The following is a 19,231-nucleotide window of genomic DNA, read 5'->3' as shown; positions in this document are numbered from 1 at the left end:
TTAATCACGTGATTTTTCTAACTACTGTCAATTTTACTGCGCGTGCATTTCAGGGAATTCTGCCTTTTTCCAGACGAGGGTTCATTTTTGTTCGCGTAACATCCACATACACACAGCCGCTGAAGAGCAGGGGCATAATGCAATTGTAAAGACCAAATTCGATGCGGCGTCCTTATGTACGCGAAGCAGCACAGGTAACTACATGCTGCACTGTCACGTTTTTTCTCGTGTTTAGCAGCGGCCTCCGTCACACGATTATGAGGCCAGTTTCACTTTTTGGGCAGCACGTATCTACTATCAGGAGCTTGTAAATTCTGCCGCTGGTATTGCGGTGAAGGGGCGTCACTAAACCTTCGGAATGACAGGTGCACAGCTCAGATATAAAAGAAATTCAGCCACGCCTTTGCAGCACTTGTACGCAAACGTTATGCTATCGCCTGTGGTGCTAGCGCACATTCGTCTTCAACGTTTTTCTCACCGTTCGTGATGTACACTTTCATCTCATAACTGGCGAAAGCTTCTACTCACCATTCTAATGGAACCTTACTTCCAACATACCGACGCTTCAATCGATATTTTTATGCGGGAAGTTTCCTCAATTTAACATTTTGGTAAAAGAGGCCGGGTCGTTTTCTTTGACAAAGATTTTGAGGTAAAACTTCGTAGTGTGCTTTTTTAACAATATCAAACACTTCGAATTCAGCGTACAACATCGTGATGTAGAGGCAAACGAATTTGACAAGAGAGCAAGATGAACTGTAGAAAACACCCGCTTATGATTCAAGGTGGTTGGAACCTACATTCACGGGAGCTCAGAACGATTCCCAAAAGGAGTCCCAGCAGAATTCAACATGCGGGAAAAATAAAGGAAAAACCCTGCTCACCGAAACTCATCGCAGTGCACAAGAAGGTCATTCAACAACATGGACGAAATTATGTCTACACAACGCCGGGATGAAAACAGCCTCAACGGTTACAAATATCGATCTTTGCATCATTTACCTATGGTCTACAGTGAGGGAATTAGCCTAGGGGAGTGTGCATAGAAGAGAAGGCGTATGCATCGGCTTCTGTACCGATCAAGTCCGCAATGATTTAGTGCTGACCTTTAACGACAGGAGGTCATTGACCACCATAGCCTGCCAGGACTCTTAGTGATTTCCGGCGTAATGATTTTTACTTGCTAATCTTAAGGAAGCGAATCGTTTCATCTGTAAATTCAAGAAAATCGAATTTTTACCGCCTACTTTATCCTGCCTCCGCAGTACCTACAAGATGCTGGTATGCAATATTATAAGCTTTATACCTCATTGAAATCAAAAAGAAAGAGGCTTTTTATTTTTCTTTCTTTCTTTCTTTCTTTCTTTCTTTCTTTCTTTCTTTCTTTCTTTCTTTCTTTCTTTCTTTCTTTCTTTCTTTCTTTCTTTCTTTCTTTCTTTCTTTCTTTCCTTCTTTCTTTCTTTCTTTCTGCTAACTCTTAAATTGTCCAAAAGGGTCTCAGTATTGCTGTGCTTAGGAGGTCCCCCTTCAGGTCATGCTGCAATTAAATCCACCGAAGTTTAAATTGACGACTGGGAATGTGGAAAACAAATGCTATCGCGTTATTATTTCTAGTGACTGAGACCGAAAAGAAATTCGTTAAGACTATAAGTTAGCGTCCGTCTTATTTAATTTCGGCGCTAGTTCCCGCCTAGTAGCAGCCATCCTTTTATCACGCGCATCGGTTATCTCGACATTAGATCTCGATAGCGACGTTCGTCTGAGGCCATCCGCCAGCCGTGAGCATGTGCGCGTCCAGAGGAATCGGACTCCCTCCCTCTGTACCCGGCGCCGTTTAGGTTTTTCTTTTTTTTTTCTTTTTTCTTTTTTTTTTTTTTTTTTTAGCGTGTGGTGTTTTTGAACGTTCGCGCGTAGCGTCTGCAGTGGCGATAGTGAGACCTTAATAACTAGTTGAAAGTGTGCACTGCGCCAGCGAAGTGTTGTGAAACTGCGATCCTTTCGAGTGAAGTGCGTCGATGAAAGAGTTTGTATTCTGTATTTTGTAATTTACTTTTTTGTTAAAAAGTTCACAATCCTTTTACAGTCTGTTTTTTCCGCCGTCATGTATATTCTTTAAAACCCTCTTTTTTGCAACAATCGATTCTGCAGTACTTCAGAAGCCGCACCATTCCTACTTTTGTGGGCTATGCCATAGACTCAATCAAACAACAAACCGGAGTGATAATTCTGTTCCTGGGGCAGGACTGTCACAAAGGTCTTTACAGGAAGGTAAATTTATATCAAATTCCGCTAGACCACTGCCCCCGACACATCAGAGCCCTTTGACTGACTGTGGCCTGAATGTGATCAACAGCATAACTGTAAGCTATGGCAATCTTATAATGGGGGAGCTGTATTAGGAGGCACGTGAACGATCTATTTCGCCTAAGGGTACCCGAGAAAAGCAATAAGTTAAGTTATTGCCTGAGGCTGAATTTTCAACACACGTTTCCTTGACCTTGTTGGGCGATCGTTTGTTCAACAACATTTATTTTCGCATGGGCTACGCGTATCTAAAGATTCATTCTCAGGGCGACCATGATGAAGGCACAGCAGAACTTCTACATAGTGTAGCGACCATTTCATCAACTTTGCTCACAGCGATTTTATATATCTGGAAATTTGATTTCTTCCATGCCTTAGTTATAACTCTCCTTTTCTCTTCTTCCATCTTTATTTCGCTTTTTTTTTATCTTCAGCCTAGTTCGCTCGAGCTCCGGCCAGTTTTTCTACTGCCCACTTTACCAGTAACGCTTCTTGTCGTTTAACCCCACTCACCTTTGTGGGGGTGCCCAGGTAAAGAAAATACACAGCAGAGAACAGCTTTGTCTGCCGCCCCGCAACTATCCTTTTCCTTTCCTTTCTGGGGCCATCAGTCCCCTTGCATGTCCCTACCTCGTTTGTCACGTTCCCCAGCCTTCACTCGGCCGGCAGCGTCTTTTGCTTAGTGCCGCCGTCGACGCTCGTTTTGAGGAGGCCCGGAGTGTAGGGTCTGCGGGTATCTTGTGCCATTGATCACCGTGTCTGTACAGGTTTTTGGCCATTTGGCTCATTTTAAAGTTTTTCTCCTTTTTTGCTCTTTTCAGCCACCTTTTATCCTTCAAATTTTGCTCTATGCGGAATAAGCGATCAGGTTTTAGTCGGCGCATTTTGGGTCTTCTCCTGATTGCTTCGTTTGAACAAGCGGACTTTTTTTCTTTTTTTACTTTGATGCACCGCTTAAAAGGTCCTTATTTTCTTCAGAGTGCCCCGCCGACGACCGTGTCGCCTTGCTGTCTTGCAGTCCTGTCTCGTACCTCCCTGCCAGCAGTAAACATGGCTTGGAATGCCGGTGGCTATTTTTTTTTTCCTATTTGAGCTGCCTCTTCTAAGCAAATATTGTAAACGCGCGAGGGGTACAGCGATGGGTGCGCACACAGCCACCGCGTCACGTGTACTGCATGCAGTTGTGGTCCTTGAGATTTGATGGTTCATGGATCCATTGAGCTGTGCCGCCGAACGGTTTCTGACACAAGAGGCTAAATGCGCGCTTCTATGAGTTCGCCTAGCATTGTTCGCAAATGTCGCAAATGGCCTTTGGACGTGAGCGCGTATGAGAGTTAGGGATGACTCGCAGATAGAGATAAAGCGATTAAGACACCCTCCCTGCTCTATTGAGTGTTTCATTTTCACGCCGTGTGGGCAAGGGTGAAATGCATCGCGTACGTGCACTTAACGCTAATTTAATACGAATCCATAGTGTAATTTGTGCTTCGTGCTGTTTAGGGATGTAATTTCGTTACGAGATATGTGATGCTAGGCGCTGCCTCTGGGTGATCTATCTTCCTTGCATGCTTTCTTGTCTCTTGCATGCTGGTTGTTTCTCGTAGCGAGTAGTTTAATTTTTTCTTTCAGAATGCCGAGGTCTGCTGCCTCAACCGGCAGCGTCTCGTTGCGTGACGGATGATGATGTTAGCCAAATTTAGTGCCGTTTCTGCTGCCCTATCGATCATGGTTCGCTTTCGCCGAGTGCTAAAATCTTCGACGATCATTCATTGCACCTTAATCCTAATTGACTTCTTCATATCAATACATCGTTTTATTACTTGGCCATAAAGAAAGTGTCTGACAGCGCAGTCGCGAAGTCCAATCAAATCTGAGGCTCTGAACCGATATAAAGATGCAATATCGAATCATTTTAAGTCAAAACAGACAGAGAAGGGTCCAGACAGTAAATTCGACCGAAAATGTCATAATTGTAACATCAGCGTGGTTCGACGAACACGGTAAGGTGAAGGAGCAAGCGGTTCAACGTTTCCACAGCCCCGCATGTAACCATCACACGCACTGCCTGTCGCGAGGCCGTAGTTAACTATTAAATAGTACAAAAACAAATCGACTTTTCCCAGCCACGGTATCTGCCATCAAATGCAGCGGCGCCCGAGCTGCGGTAAGGAATAGAAAGGACAACGAGAAGACAGGGATCGGAAATAAAAGAAGGGACATACGAAAGAAAGGACAGGGCAGGTTATAATGGTATAAAATCAGTCAGTCACGTGGAAAGTGTACAATAGCATGATGCCCGCCGCCCATTGTCTCAGCTTATCAAAACTTGCCAATACGGATAGGTATCAAATGGCGGCACAGCACCGCCACAAACGCCACACAGGCTGCCGCATACAAGGAACACTCAGCCGGAGCGAAGACCCACCCTCTCTCCTAGCAGCGAAGAGACCTATCCAGCCATCTGGTCGGAAGGGGAAGTGGGGGAGGCGTGCGCGTGAGAGGGGCGGAAACCGGTTGCTGGCCAGTTCCCGAATCCGATCCTCCAGAGAAGCGGTTTGCCTGCAAGCACTCCCAAACGTAGTTTGCAAAACTTGTCTCTTCGTCCCGTTGTCGACCGCGGAGGAATGGGTGCCTTGTAGCGAGCTAATGCGTGTAGATGGGCAGGCTACAGTGGAAAATCAATTCCCTTCAAACGCCGTACCATTATCGTACTGAAATTAGCGTGTCCTTCTACCGCACTAAAATATACAGAAAGCCCCATTTTTCCCTGAGACTGCCCGTGCATCTGCCATGTCTGTAGCGTCGGTCCCGCCGAGCTGGGCGCGAGCCAGCAAGGACTGCGCGCGAGTGCTGGAGACGTGCGGGGAAGTTACTTGTGCAAGCATATGCCGTCCTCGTTTTTGGCCAAGAACGTGTGATATCAGGTGGCTCCACGAGAGTCAAATCTTTTGTTGTGCATAAAGAATGGAATTTATCATCGACGTGAGAACAAGGATAGATCATTTGAAGAGATCGCTACAAATTTGGAAGCAGATTTCACAGGTGAGAAAGATTTATTCAACCGGTTGTCTTAAGGATTGAGATAAAACAGAAGTAGCTTTGCGATTGTTCCTGTGAAACTTATTCGCACTCATCGAGAAGCTAATCCCTGCATGGAACGAAACATGAGTGTTGCGGTCGCGACTGCGCCGGCAATCGCCCGTGATGCTACTTGATGTACGCGCGAATGGCGCAATTAGCGGTATGCATGCACGGCAGCAGATAGACACTCAAGGCGCGCTCTGTTTTGGCACAATGAGTTGATTTTAAGGTTGTTCGAAGGCGGCTGAGGGCAGAGAGGTAGTCGCGCAGAAAAAAAAAATACGGCTGGTAAAAAATTAGCCTCTATATGGAACTGTCTGTAACACTGTTCAGTGTCTTATTACGAATTTTGTATTTTGAACTGAAATAAACATGTTGATACGCAACAAAGAAAAACCTAATGTTTTATTTGGGACAAGAAAAATATGGGCGGTTCTACATGCGCGAAAAAAAAGTTGCTTGCCACTGCAGAACACATTATAGAATTTTTCTTGTAACCTCGCTACCTGACCCCGCTATTACCTACATACCTTGGGTTGTCGCGACAATTACGTCAGAAGGTTGTGTTACGTTAGAACATTTTGTTGTTGCGACAGAACGTTGTGATGGTACGTCAAAACATTGTGTTGTCTGCGGCGACATCACAAAGTTTTGTTGTCGCAACAGACAGAACGTTGTGTCGTTACGTCAAAACTTTCCGTTGTCTGTTGCGACAACACAAAGTTTTGACGTAACAACGCAACGTTCTGTCGCAACAACAAGACGCTCTGACGTAACAACACAACGTTCTGTTGTTACAACACAATGTTTTGTTGTAACGACACAAAGTTCTGACGTAACAACAAAAGTTCTGTTGTCGCGACAGAAATATCTGTAGTAACATCAAACATTTCTGTAGCGCGATAGAAATTTCTGTAGTACTACAGAAATTTCTGTCGTCTTTTTCGACTGGGCCTTCACACTTGAGTCTTGTGAGACAGCATACCAACGATAATAGAGAAAAAAGTAACAGAAAAGACGTCGCGTAAGTTTTGTTTCTACAATTCTTTCCTGACTTGCCTATATGCCAGAATGATTCAGTTGTTCAGAAAATACCACGATAAGATGACTGTTTTCAAGTCAGTTTCGAGTCTTATGGCTTTCCTCCCTAGTTCTGCTATTACAGCGTTTCCTTTGTGTTGTTGCGGTTGATAACAGTTATCTTGATGTTTGGCGGTCGATTTTAGATGTCCTGTGGCCGACTGTTTCTCTTTGCATTTGTGCTTTAAATGTGTCATGTCTTCCATTGGTTTGTCCATTTTGTTTCTATTTTATGACCTTTAAGCATATTTTGCTTGCTTTGAATGCATTTCTGTTCTTCCTAGTTTTTGTAACGTGTCTGCTGTTAGTAATAGCTAAGTTACTGTAACAGTGGCGTACTTACTTTCCCGTGTTATTCGCCCCCATATCTCCTTGTATAACGAGCCTTAGCATGTGATTTTAATCTAAGAACCTTGCCTGTTTTTTATCCGTCGCGTGTGGTGGGGCCCGGAATCACTTCGGTAGGCCTTTGCCCTTGGTACTCATTGCCTTGTCATCTCGACAGACCGCAGTGGTTTATAAACGACGCTTCCGCTCCACCTTTGTTCTGGGGTACTCAACACTCCCTCTCTCCTCCACTCTTTTCCCCGTTTTTGCCCCTTTCTGTCTTTTTTTCTTTTTTAACTATTTCTTTTTCCTCTGTTTACTGCTTTTCCTCTTCTCATTTTTGTCTTTATCTCTTTTTTTAACTGTTTCTTTTTCTTCTATTTACTGATTTCCTCCTCCGGCCCTTTAAGCAAGGGTGGGTGCTCCAGGTCAGTCTCTGACGTAAGAAGGATCTTGAAATGCCACTCACACAGAAAAAAGGAATAGGAACTTGCTCAGACTATTGACAGTGCAGAACAAGGAAATTAAAGAATACGCGCTCATTTTAACGAGGCAAAACTGGGGCAAAATTTGTGACGAACTGGACGTGAACATCGGGAAGGCAAGTACGTGGCACTTACTTTGGCATCTTCGAGATCCCGACAAGTCTAAACTGGAGCACAGGCAGAAACTTCACAGGCTAATACATACATTTGACGGGATCGCGGCCACTCTCATATCCCAAGTCCGAGACAAGTATTTGAACTGCGCAAATTGTACAGGTCAACGAATGTCTGATTACAAGGGCGAGGAACATCCGGAGCTAGATAGCTCGATAACCGTTGCCGAAGTCAGGGCAGAAATAAATAGACTGGAAACAAAGACTGCTGCAGGTCCGGACAGTGTGAGCAATCTAAATAATTACAAATTAGGCAGATTAATATTTCCAAAAGCGTGTAAGCAACTCACCAAAAGCGAGGAGGTTATGTGGCGTAAGCTACAAACTGGAGTACTCCCGAACCCCCAGCTTCACCCGGAAATTGCCAGCCCCAGATGCAAACGTTGCGATGACATAGCGGACATGATCCACATTATATGAAAGTGTCCTAGATTTTGTGAACCTGACAGAACAGATGAGTCCTAGGAGGCATCACTTCTTAAACAGGACGAAAAAGGTTAACGTGAAGTCATCCGTCTCGCCCTGGCCGCTGCTCAGATCCAAAACACCCAAGTCGACAGCTGAAGGGGAGGACTTGGCTGGGACAGAGCTGCGCCTCGGATCCTCGCCAACTTTTTTGTGGGTGCAAATAAGTTTTATTTCTCTCTTTTTCTCTCTCTCTCTCCTCTGATTTTCGGGTTACAATCACAACGTCGACACCGGCTTTTCTGCGACATGGGACCCATAACGTTATCGTCTTAAAAGGCTCTAGAAACATCTTGAAAGCCTTGCCTGACGTGGGAACCAGTCATTATGTTCTTCTGGGCCGAGGAAATGCATTGAAAGGTGTAAAATAGCACCTGTACAACCTGCTCTAAAAACGTGTTTCAAATTGCGTTTAAGTTTTCTGCCTGTAAAGGCATGGATGGTCGAATAATACATCTTTGTGTCATGTGGTGTAACCTATACTTTATGTAGGAAGACGCAGACTGGAGACTGAACTTTGTAGAAATATTTCCCTTTAGTCCCAATGCAATACGTTTCTTAGATGTAGAAAATGGCGGTGTATCGTGTGACATTATACTACATTAAGTTCGCATAGCGTGTGAAAATCCTCAAATATATTGGAAATGCCGTCCTAAAAATATATGTGGTTTTGAAAACTCAGCCATGAGTGCCTGAGTTCATCAATGTGTGAGCAAAGTGATCAATTTGAACGTTTTGTAATCACATTATTGCATATAAAACTCATCACTTTTGAAACAATCGCCAGCCTGCAGTGTTTACGAAATAAAAGCAGTAAAGACAAAATGTTCGAGTGCCTTAGTCGTTTTCACGCTCAGCTGAGGAACTGAAAGATGGTTGTTCAACTCCAGGCAATGTAAATGTCAATTCGTGCGCGCGCATTTGTTGGCCGAAAATGCCTGGCTATACCAGTCGTGAGCCAAGAAAGGGAACGCCGTAGAGTCGGACATGTTAACAGTGCACGCCGGAAGAAGAACGCCCTCTATTATGTATACCACGACGTGGTTAATTTAAGCTCCTATTTTCAAGCTTGCTTCAAGCTTAAGAACGCTGCTGAGGCTTTGAAGAATATGTCATTGTGCAAATTAAGCACCCCTCATTAAGTGGATTGAAATTTCTACCAAAATGGTCCCGAAGGTCGCATCATTCTTCGAATTCCTTCAAGGTCCTTCGGTGAGTCACGTGGTATCAATTATAGACCAGGTAGCACCTACCAATTAACGAAAATGCTGTGCCGCTTATTTGTGGGCTAATCCGGCCACAATCGCGCACGGGAAACGACAGTTAACATAATAACATGCTGAGAAAACAAACTCTCGAAAACATTATTTCGCACAGGCCGCTGTCAACACGGATGCTTACTTGAGAGATAGCAAAGAGGATATCTCGGCGCTATGGTTCTTCAAGGCAGCCGCGAAATGAGCACTGATAGGAAAGCCGTTGGTAGCCAAATTAATAGCTGGCGCGAACAGCTGTGTCCACGTAAGCTTTCCTCCCAACCGTGTGTGTAGCTGCTCGTAGCCTCGCAGGGCACCCGGTACGATAGATGCGGCCCCTCCTGGAAAGATGAACAGCACAGTGATGTAAGTCGTGTAAACATCCGGCGTTAAAGGAACAGGGTCAATAGTTTCCCAGGTCTCAGGAACCCTATTTCTGGTTAACACAAACAGCGCAGTCATGGTCGTGTGTAAATGCGTAACGGCTCCTGCGCCTCCTCTCCCTCATTTGGACGCCGCCCGGTGCGAAATTGACAAACGTGCTATCAGAAAATGGGACGTGGCAAAATCAGGAGATCCCCAGATTTCAGCAGATTCTATTTTCCCTCCAGAGAAATCGGCAGAGGGACCGTGAAGCAATATGTATATTCCGGTCACTCGTATACAGTAACTTATCTGGGGGGCACTTAGACTTCGCCTTTAACCATACGGCATGATAGCGTTAATGGCTCCCGCCTGCGGCTACTCTTACGGATCGTGCAAGTTATTGACATCCAGGTGGTGGAACTTATTCATCAGCCATACACTACGGCACCAGTATGAATTCAGTGTTCTTATCTTCTCTCCTGTGTCTCGGCTCGTTCAAGGTTAACATAAACATGACGACTGGCGTGTAGATGATACAGAAAGGAAAGGACAATGTACTTGAAGTTACAGACGAAACTGAACAGTATAAAACGCTAACAGACATATAGACGCATACACACAAACGACAGAAGTGACATCAGTTACTACATAACTAGCTAGGTCCTGTCTACTTCCTCTGTCGAAGCCGTGCCAAGAATCAAGCATCGCTGTGCGATGCGCTCTCAAGAGGTCATGTTCGAAATTTCCAGAAAGCAGACAAGCACTGAGAGAGGACACAAACTATGCGACACGCGCGACGCTGTGCCCTTTTTCCCTGTCTGCCAGAACCTATGGCCCGCGCACTTACTCTTCAACGAATGGATTAGAGAGGAAGGCCGGGGCCGTATACTATAACACCGACGCGGGCAAGTGTGTGTCTAAGCCTTGGTGGTTTACACTGCGGGTGAGACAGGAAGGATTGCGCCGCGATCGAAAGTGCACATTCGGCACGCTGCTTACGTCGAGCCTCTCCATACCACGTGCCACGTTTTAAAGCAATAGCGTTAAGGCCCATCCACCGGAAATCCGGCGCAGGCGCTGGTATCCGCGCGAGCATGGAACTGCAGGTGATAGCACCCCGATCATAAAACTGGCAGGTGATAGCTCCAGATGGCATGGTGTGAAATGAATGGACATACGGTTGCCTGACGTCACCTTTGGCAGGATCTGAAAACAGGGACCTCTTCTTTCGTATGAGACAGTGATATCAGTGTCAGCCTACCAGGACACTTAACACCGCCGGGGTGGTGCAGTGGTTACGGCACTCGACTACTGTTCCCTAAGACGCGGAATGGAATCCCGGCCGCCGCTTTTCGATGGAGGCGAAAAGCAAAGCACCCGTGTGCAGTGCGATGTCAGTGCCCGTTAAAGAACCCCAGGTGGTCGAAATTTCCGGAGTGCTCCACTACGGCGCCTCTCATAGCCTGAGTTGCTTTGGGACGTTAAACCCCACAAACCAATCAAAGCAGAACACTTGTATCCACATTATTTTGGCCACGCAAGCCAGAGTTAAAGCGGAACTTTATATTTCGCTTCCATCGAAAAGCAAAGTGGGCAAGGGGGAGGGGGAAGGGATCAGTGCAAGTCAGAAAAACCCAGGTGGTCGAAATTGCTGGAGTCCTTCACTGCGGCGTCTCTCATAGCCTGATTCGCTTTGGAGCATTAAACCCCATAAACCATATGTAGCTCCCAGCCTGCGTTTTCGCATCACATACCCTTAAATGCGGAACTTAAGTATTCCCCACACTTTTCTTCGACGGGCGCACGGGACGAGTTCTAAAATGGCAACTTGGCTTAAAAGTGGTTTAATTTTTAATTTCGTAAAAGACTGATTTCGCTACGAGTTTCGCTATGCCACCGCTGACTCTGTGCATTCTAGTCGTCGTAGTTATGCTATGCTGCTGCGGCTGTGCCCAAGCTGGTACTGCCACCGTGCACATCTCTTTACGCGCTGAAAAGTGTTTCGCGGCATTTTATGCTATTTCTTCATGGTGGGCAACTTGCGACTTTACCTGCTACGTGTGGTGCAATAAGCCCGATCTCTTAGGCTCCAGAGGTCCCTCGCTGATGGTACCCAAGCCGGTAAACCGCGACACAGCAGAGCTTGTCTTTAAGAGCTTCCGCAACACCATACCTCGCTACTTGCCCGTTACTGAGACTGATGCAATCATTGCGTACGAGGAATATACGAGGCCCACAAATGGGTAGAAGCGCGAGCTATATCAATATTAATGCATTATTAATAATGCAAAAAATAGAAGCAGCCACCATAAATACATGCAGCGCCTCATTCTGTCTAATCTGTTTCTTGTGTCCCGTTGCTCCCTGCTTAAAACATACTTTAAGAAATGCATCAAGCTCAAACCAGGCCACACCAGAAGCCAAGGCTTTACATAAGGCTCATGCAAACGACGAAGCGCGGTCTACGTGGACCCGGCAAAATACACCCATAGTTCGGCCTACGCTACGACATCAAACGCATATGCTCGATTAAGACAACCTCACTCGAGGTCGAAGCAGCAGCCATGGCGCTTTTCATTTCTTCCTCCGTTGCCACATTCATTCTAAACGACTCCAAAACTTCAATGGCGGATTTCACACGGGGACATATTCATTCTGCCGCTGAAAAATTTCTCAATTCTTTCTCCACAGAAACCAGACTATACTTTGGGTACCAGCCCCAGGAACGAAGCGGCCCACTATTGTTCGAGCGGATGTCAACCGAGCAGGACATGCCGTAGACCAGGGTAGCGTTAGGGACCTGCTCCTCACCTACGGCGACGTCATGCTCCACTTTGAACAGCGAAGGAACAGCCTAGAGCCAACTCCATGCTTTGTTAGCCCTTATTCACCATTACAAACCCATATTCGCTCTTTGTGAGGCTGCGAGAGCCAACTTCAACCACATTTCATACCTCTTCTGAGAATTCTAACCATCATCTAGGGAATTTGCGGTCTCCCGCTCCGAACCGGCCTCACAAAGGCGACTGGAAAGGAAGAAACTGTGGCCATCGCCCGGAATCAAGGGCCAGACCAACCATATGAAGCAACGCCTTTTTTATTGCTGATCAATAAAGTTTTCACTTACCTACCTACCCCGACACCCTGGTTTACATCGCCCAGCGCACGGACACCTCTCCCTGGCGCCCCCATCTAAACAGCCGCTTGTGATCAGATTCGAACCCAGGTACTCCGATTCAGTACTCAAGCTCCTTAACTATTGAGCCACCGCAGCAGAGCATGTGGCATACTCTGGCACAATTCTAGAGCAAAGTTACACTTCCCGCCGCGAGGGCGCGCGCATCGAGGCACCCTAACAGGTGATGTCGTCTTCCATTGGAGATACTTCGCCTCTCTTGCTTTCGCAATCTAGTAGGCTTAACTACAGCTAAGTCACTGTGAATGTTTTATTCGGTTGACGTCAGCAAATATTCGTGCTTTTGAAATACGTATTTAGTTTATCAATAGTGACGATAAATTACTTGGCGTTCTTTTCGCAGACTTTAGCGCGAACGTTTCAAGGTTGAAGCTGCTTAACAAAATGAGAAATGCCCATTTTCTTCATTAAAGGCGAATTTGTTTAGATTTCTTTTTTGAGGTTAAAATAAATCCCGCGCCATTTTAAAACTCTCACATTACTGTACGCTCACTCGTCGCGATGTTAGAAGCCCCTAATTGGTCATAACTAAAGATATATGCTAACGAGAAACAGCAATGAATTAACAGATCACCGGTCGCAGCGACAAAACCTACATGCAACACTGGTTGTAGATGTGGACGCTAGTTGTGCTGTAGCGGGCGTTACAAAATGCTTACATTGTTCATTCCTATTCGTTGAAATTGCCCGCATTAGCCATCGCCAAAAGCGCAAGAAATGTGAAAGTACCTCGTTTCATTTCAGCATCTTTAAACTGTCCGCCTGCTTTTGCCATCTTTCCCAAGGCATTCAAGGCCATGATTTGTCCGCTACTCCTGTAAAACAATTAAAAGAACAAAGAAAAGGCATAGAAGGCTGGAGGTACCACCAGCGAAAGGCAACAATGCGTAGTCGCCTCATAAACCGGTGAATTTCTTTTTATGAAGAAAGATTTCTTTTTTGGCATTGCAAAAAAAAAAAAACAACTTCAGCTCTGAGGAAAAGAGGTTTGACAAGGAGCACGGCAGCTAAGCTCAAAAATATTTACATGCTAAATGTCGATTACTGATAATTACGCATCATATGAGTCATCCGAGCACCTCTCATGATCCGTTCAATGAACTAGGAGTGGCAAATACAGAGAGAAGTGAGGTCGCCAGACTGGTCACCTAGAATAAGTCGGTTTCTATGCTCGTTGTGGAACATGACATCATCTGATTTCGGTCATCTTACAGAAACGACGAACGTATTCCACTAATGAATAATACACGAAAGCTGATAAATAAAAAATATGAGTGCATCCAGCCGTACTCGAAATTTGAACCAAGCCAGACCAGTGTCTACGCTGATAAAATAAATTCGAGGCTGAATGTCGAAAGATTGGGATGTTTCTGTACAGCTGTGCAGTCGTGTAACATGCTAAGTATTTTAAATAATGGTGTTTCGTACGTCGTTTTTAAGCGGACGTCCCCTGAACTTTAAGAATATATTTTTGCGGAAATCGAAGCCACTTTTCCATATAACGAATACCAGGCTGTGGCGCGAAGAGGCCCAGCATAACGCATTAAGAACTTTTTTGTAGCAGCTACACTGGGCTACCAGTCGAGCATTTCGAGGGGGTCGGGAGAGGCCAGTTGTGCGCATGCGCCGTTACTATGGCAACCAGAAAGGAGCAGCAGGTGCGGCGCGAGCTTCGCTGTCGCCGCGGCCGTGCGCCAGCTGTACGGTTAGCACGGTTACAGTGTACTAGAACGCTTTCTAGTGCACTGTAGCACGGTCGGAGCCGCGTGTTACGTCCCGCGGGTGGGCAGTTGTGCTCATGCGCCGATATGATCTTCAGAGAGCTCCACAGATGCGCCGCGCGCTTCGTCGCTCTCTCGCCGCACGCTGTTCTATCACCAGAACCGCGCGTCGCATGCTCTCGTTGCATATAAAGGCAGAGATGAAATAGGCGACTGTATCAGAACGTTTGACATAGATTAAGATAAGGAGAGTCCAGCCGCTGCTAAACGCGGTATTACCTCTTCTGACCCTGAGGTTGTCGCTTGGTACTTGGCTACTCAACAAAGAGAGCATGAAGTTAAGAAGACGAAAACAGCAGCGAAGACGTCCGAAGAGAGAGAGAGGAACGACTTGCCAAACAGAGATGCCGAACTGCCGAGCATAATAGACTGCGCATAGCCACCGAGATAAATCTTATGGAAGACGGCACACAACGGGAACCAACAGAAGGGGATATGGAGGCCCGTCCTCCGACTTATCACACCATTCAAATTTCGGAAAGTGTATCTGCAACGCGGACATTTAAAGCAGACTTTGTGAACAATCAACTTAGACACATGTGCAGTGTGTGGGAAACAGAGTGGCTTTGTAAATATACAGTGCCCTACCAAGCTCAACTACGAAAACGTACCTCTTGCTTTGTATGTCCTGTCGTAGCCGAGCTGAGCCACTGCCAATTTGAGGGGGGGGGGGGGGGGGGGGATTGTAGGCTCGCTTTTCATAGTAGAAAGTGATTACAAACATTGGTATTGCGGAAGCGCAATATAGGCAGTAAGGTTCCTCTATGCAGCTCTAGGGACTCAAATTACGTGCGGCCTAGGCAGATGCACTGGCAGTAATGGTTCGGCGAGGGCGTTGACAAAGATATAAAGGATAGTTGAGAACAGTAGGGGAACATAAAAAGTTAGTTTTTCAAGAAACCAATGCAGATTACGCCTGTCCGTTATACCTAGTGGCACAGGCAGAGGCACATTATTTTATGTTTTTTTTTTTTTTTTGGGGGGGGGGGGTAGCCTCACCATAATATATGTCATGGATGTCAGTAATTACACCTACGCGCAGCAGCGGTAATCATCGGATTTATTTTCAGAAAATATTTCAAAAATGAAATCAGGCAAGGCAAAACAATATGCACTAAAATATATCGCAAGGAGAGCCTAGGCAGCCTTAAGAGGAGGTAAGTAATATAGCTCTCTGTGCGACACTGGAATCTAGCCATTCCTTATGAAATCAGGATGGTGTAGCTGCACTATCGCCTTTGGCAGTGCAGCGCCACCTCGGCTCATGACACGCGCTAACGCCGGCTGCGCGGAGCCACAAGCAAATTGACTGATTGATTGATTAATTCATTCATTCGTTTATCACTTTATTTACTGCAAACGTATTATTTCATGAACATATTAAGGGCCTTGAGTGGTCTGCCTAGTCCGGCAGCCCAGTGGTCTGCGCTGCAACGTCAGCCCGATGAACCAGTCCTAGTTGTTTGGAGTCCTCGCTATGCAGAATGGCCTCCCACAGCTCCAGATTGCGATTGGGAGGATTATCAAAAGGGGTTGAATTGGCATAACCGCTTCATGCGAAATGCCGTAGCTATTTCTCCAAAGTGGGGTCATTTCTGGTTTGTAAAGTGAAGGGTACCACTGGCGGAGTTTCAGAGATATGACATGTGTCTGTAGATGGCGGAGGGTGTCTTCTGCTGTTTAATGTTTCGTGAGGTGTGAGAAATGTCTTTCTAGCCTGTCTGTAGGCTTGTACGTGTGTGGTAAAGGTGATTATTGGCTGCATGATATGTTCCTCTGCCTGGTTGTGTATAGGGAAAAGGCCGCTATAGCCCGGGCTTACCAGTGGGCGGTAGTATTCCCTCCTGTTGGTTCCGTGTGTCCCGGGAACTTATGATTGATGCTCGAATAGGGGAATATTTTGCTAAGACCTGATTGCTGTATTAGTCCTTTGCAAATATTTCAGCAGAGAATTTTGGGAATATATGAATACGTTAGCGTTTGGATTGGTAGCTAGCGCTAGAGCAATGTCTTCCTCCTCTGCGCGAGTGGGGTAGGGTAGGACGTGCGCACTGACGCGTAGTTGATTAATTTTCCATCGTGATTTGTTATTGCACCCATGGATATAACCGGCTGTATCCACGGTTCGGGTGTCCATCCTATTTTTTGCACAGCCTTTCGGGTCTGGTGCTTCTTCGCTCCGCATTATATATGTCGCATGCATATTTCTGAGTGGGCATAGATGTTCTAGCGAACCGATGGAAGAAGTTCCGCCCTTTAGTCAACTGTGTAGGGTACTGTGAGGTGTACCTTTCACAGAGGGTCTGGCCTCTTCGAGTGATGGCCAGGCGGCGGAGCTGTGACATTTGTGCCTCCCCTATTCGTGGAACGTGTTCTGGGTGCCGAGCGACATGAGGCGCGATTTTGATGCTGAATTTAGGAGGCCCAGAGTCATATTTAGGCCCTCCATGTTAACGATTCTAGCTTTGCAATTTCGGACTGGGTGAGGTTGAGGAATGCAGGCCCTATACCTTATTGACGAGACATGAAACCTGCACCAGACGAATTGCGTTTTCTTCTCTGCCGTGGTGCTTGTTGGAGATGCGGGTGAGCATCAGAATAATGTTATGCGTAGTTTGTTGCGAACATTTCACGGTCGTGGTGTTTTGCCGGCCTTGTGGTATATACTGGTTCAAGATTTAACTTCGGGTGGTTTGGGGATTTCATGTCCAGCGACTCTGATTGGAATATTTTGGGTCAGAAGTTGCCTTATATTCTTGAGTATGTGCAGTTCTCACTTCTCTGGTGCTCATTGTAGGCTTCGGGATTCTGCTTATTGTCGACCACGTCGGCTGCGGCCTGGAGACGTTCCACCTCTGCGTCGTTCTCGGTGCGGCCCCAGATAGTGATATCGTCTGTGTAGATTGGTAGATTGCCTTCGATATTCTGAAGCTGAGATGTTAGGTCCTCCATTGCCATGTTGAATAGCAGTGGACAAGCCATGAACGAAGAGTAATACCCCGGTCAGATGAGCAAGTTTATTGTTTCTATTAATAGGCAAGGGATTTAAACTGTCACAACTAAAAACAATGCGTACACTTGAATAGCTACCCTTGCTCTCAGTGCTTGCGCTAAGGCGAAGGCGTTCGTCTGCTGCTGTACTTCAATGGTATGCGGCATCTCAAGCTGCATCAACGAAGTTGGACTTATTTGTAACCCAATCTCTAGAAAGTCGTCACTTGACACGGCAGCATTTTGCTCAAGCGCCGGCAGAAGACAGCACCGCTCCTGCAAGCCGCCAGCTCCAAGCCAGCACCTTTACGGCGCATCTGGCCCCACTGTCACCGGCGTCAGAAAAGTGTGCGAGAATCCGTTTTTCCCGTAAATAATAATCACTAGAGTAAAGCAATGTCAGAAATTAATCCTTCTTGGGAATCGTTGACCCGTACCGAGTCGCTAGCAGGAGTAATTGCTGCGATACAAGCAAATTTCTGCTCACTACTCCATAGCCATCGTCGCCGGCGGCGCGGCGCAGCTCACCTTTGTAGTACACTTATACGCTAGCTACGTTCCTAAGGAGTCATCGATTTGAATTGCGCCTTTCTCTCACTATTATCATTTCTCTCAAGGCAGTGCCACAAGTGAGCCATGTATCCTATTAAGCTGGCCATAAGAAACCGCCGCCCACTGATACTTCGATGCGAAACAAACTATACGTAGGCCTAGCGACGACCACGGAGGACCGCACGGCCAAACGCTACTTGCCCCGCGCGCTCTGCCGTCCACGGGCGCTCACGGGCATCATTACTGCGGACAGCTAGTAGCATCCGGTGCTGTGAACGCTGCGAACTCCTTGCCTACTTTCGTGATGCTGCGGAAACTGGACATTTTTCGACACTGTGTTACAACTACACGCCAAGCAAACGCTGTGAAGACGCGACGATGCTGCCGTGTGTGGGTGCTGCGCAGCTGGACATTTTAGGCTGAATAGAAGCGCCGTCGGACATGATTTCGTGTGAAAAATGCACGCTGCTCTGAATCATACAACTCATGCACTTTTAGGCTCGAACACCGGTGACTGCGTTCCATACGTAGGCGCTACCGGCATTTTCTCGGTTAGTGATGCAAATCAAAGTCGCAAAGCTACGTTCACAATCACCGCAGTTAGTAGCGTAACTATATATCATAAGCGAGGTTGGTTTTGCATGTAAACAGCAGTAACCATACACGTTAGCGAAAAGCGCGCTCAATATCGCGATGCTTTTTTAGTGAAAACCATGTACTCAAATGCACAAATAAACTGAATGTTAGCTTGGGGTAATTCTGCTAGCAATAAAATTGAATTTTAACGTATTTTCGTAAAAACTAATTACTTTCCTCATAGGGCTGCAGCATCCGCATCGGCACTGCCGTCATTTCAAAATGAAACTTGATTATGCCGTGTGACAGCGAGCACCGAAAGTGTCCCTCTTCCTACGTAAGTGCACTTCGTGAAAGTGTCACTAAACTTGCCCGTGTGACTGGGGTATAAAATGATTTATTCTACTCAGCGCACTAGGGCCTGTCCTGCAGCTAATAAAGTTGGAGACAAGATAATTACTTGCTGAATAGAATTAATCAGTTGACTCCTGGTTTCAAGCACGTGCACTTCGTCTTCATCGCGCTCCATTCGATTTGTTGGGTCTAAGGGTCTACACCCCTGTATAAATCAATATAGTCAGAGCAACTGGAACTCTGC

This window comes from Amblyomma maculatum, chromosome 3 (assembly GCF_055883805.1).
Source record: "Amblyomma maculatum isolate TAMU_Amacu chromosome 3, ASM5588380v1, whole genome shotgun sequence".
Classification (NCBI taxonomy): Eukaryota; Metazoa; Arthropoda; class Arachnida; order Ixodida; family Ixodidae; genus Amblyomma; species Amblyomma maculatum.
The sequence above is the reverse complement of the archived record's forward strand: the minus strand, read 5'-3'. Positions refer to the sequence as shown.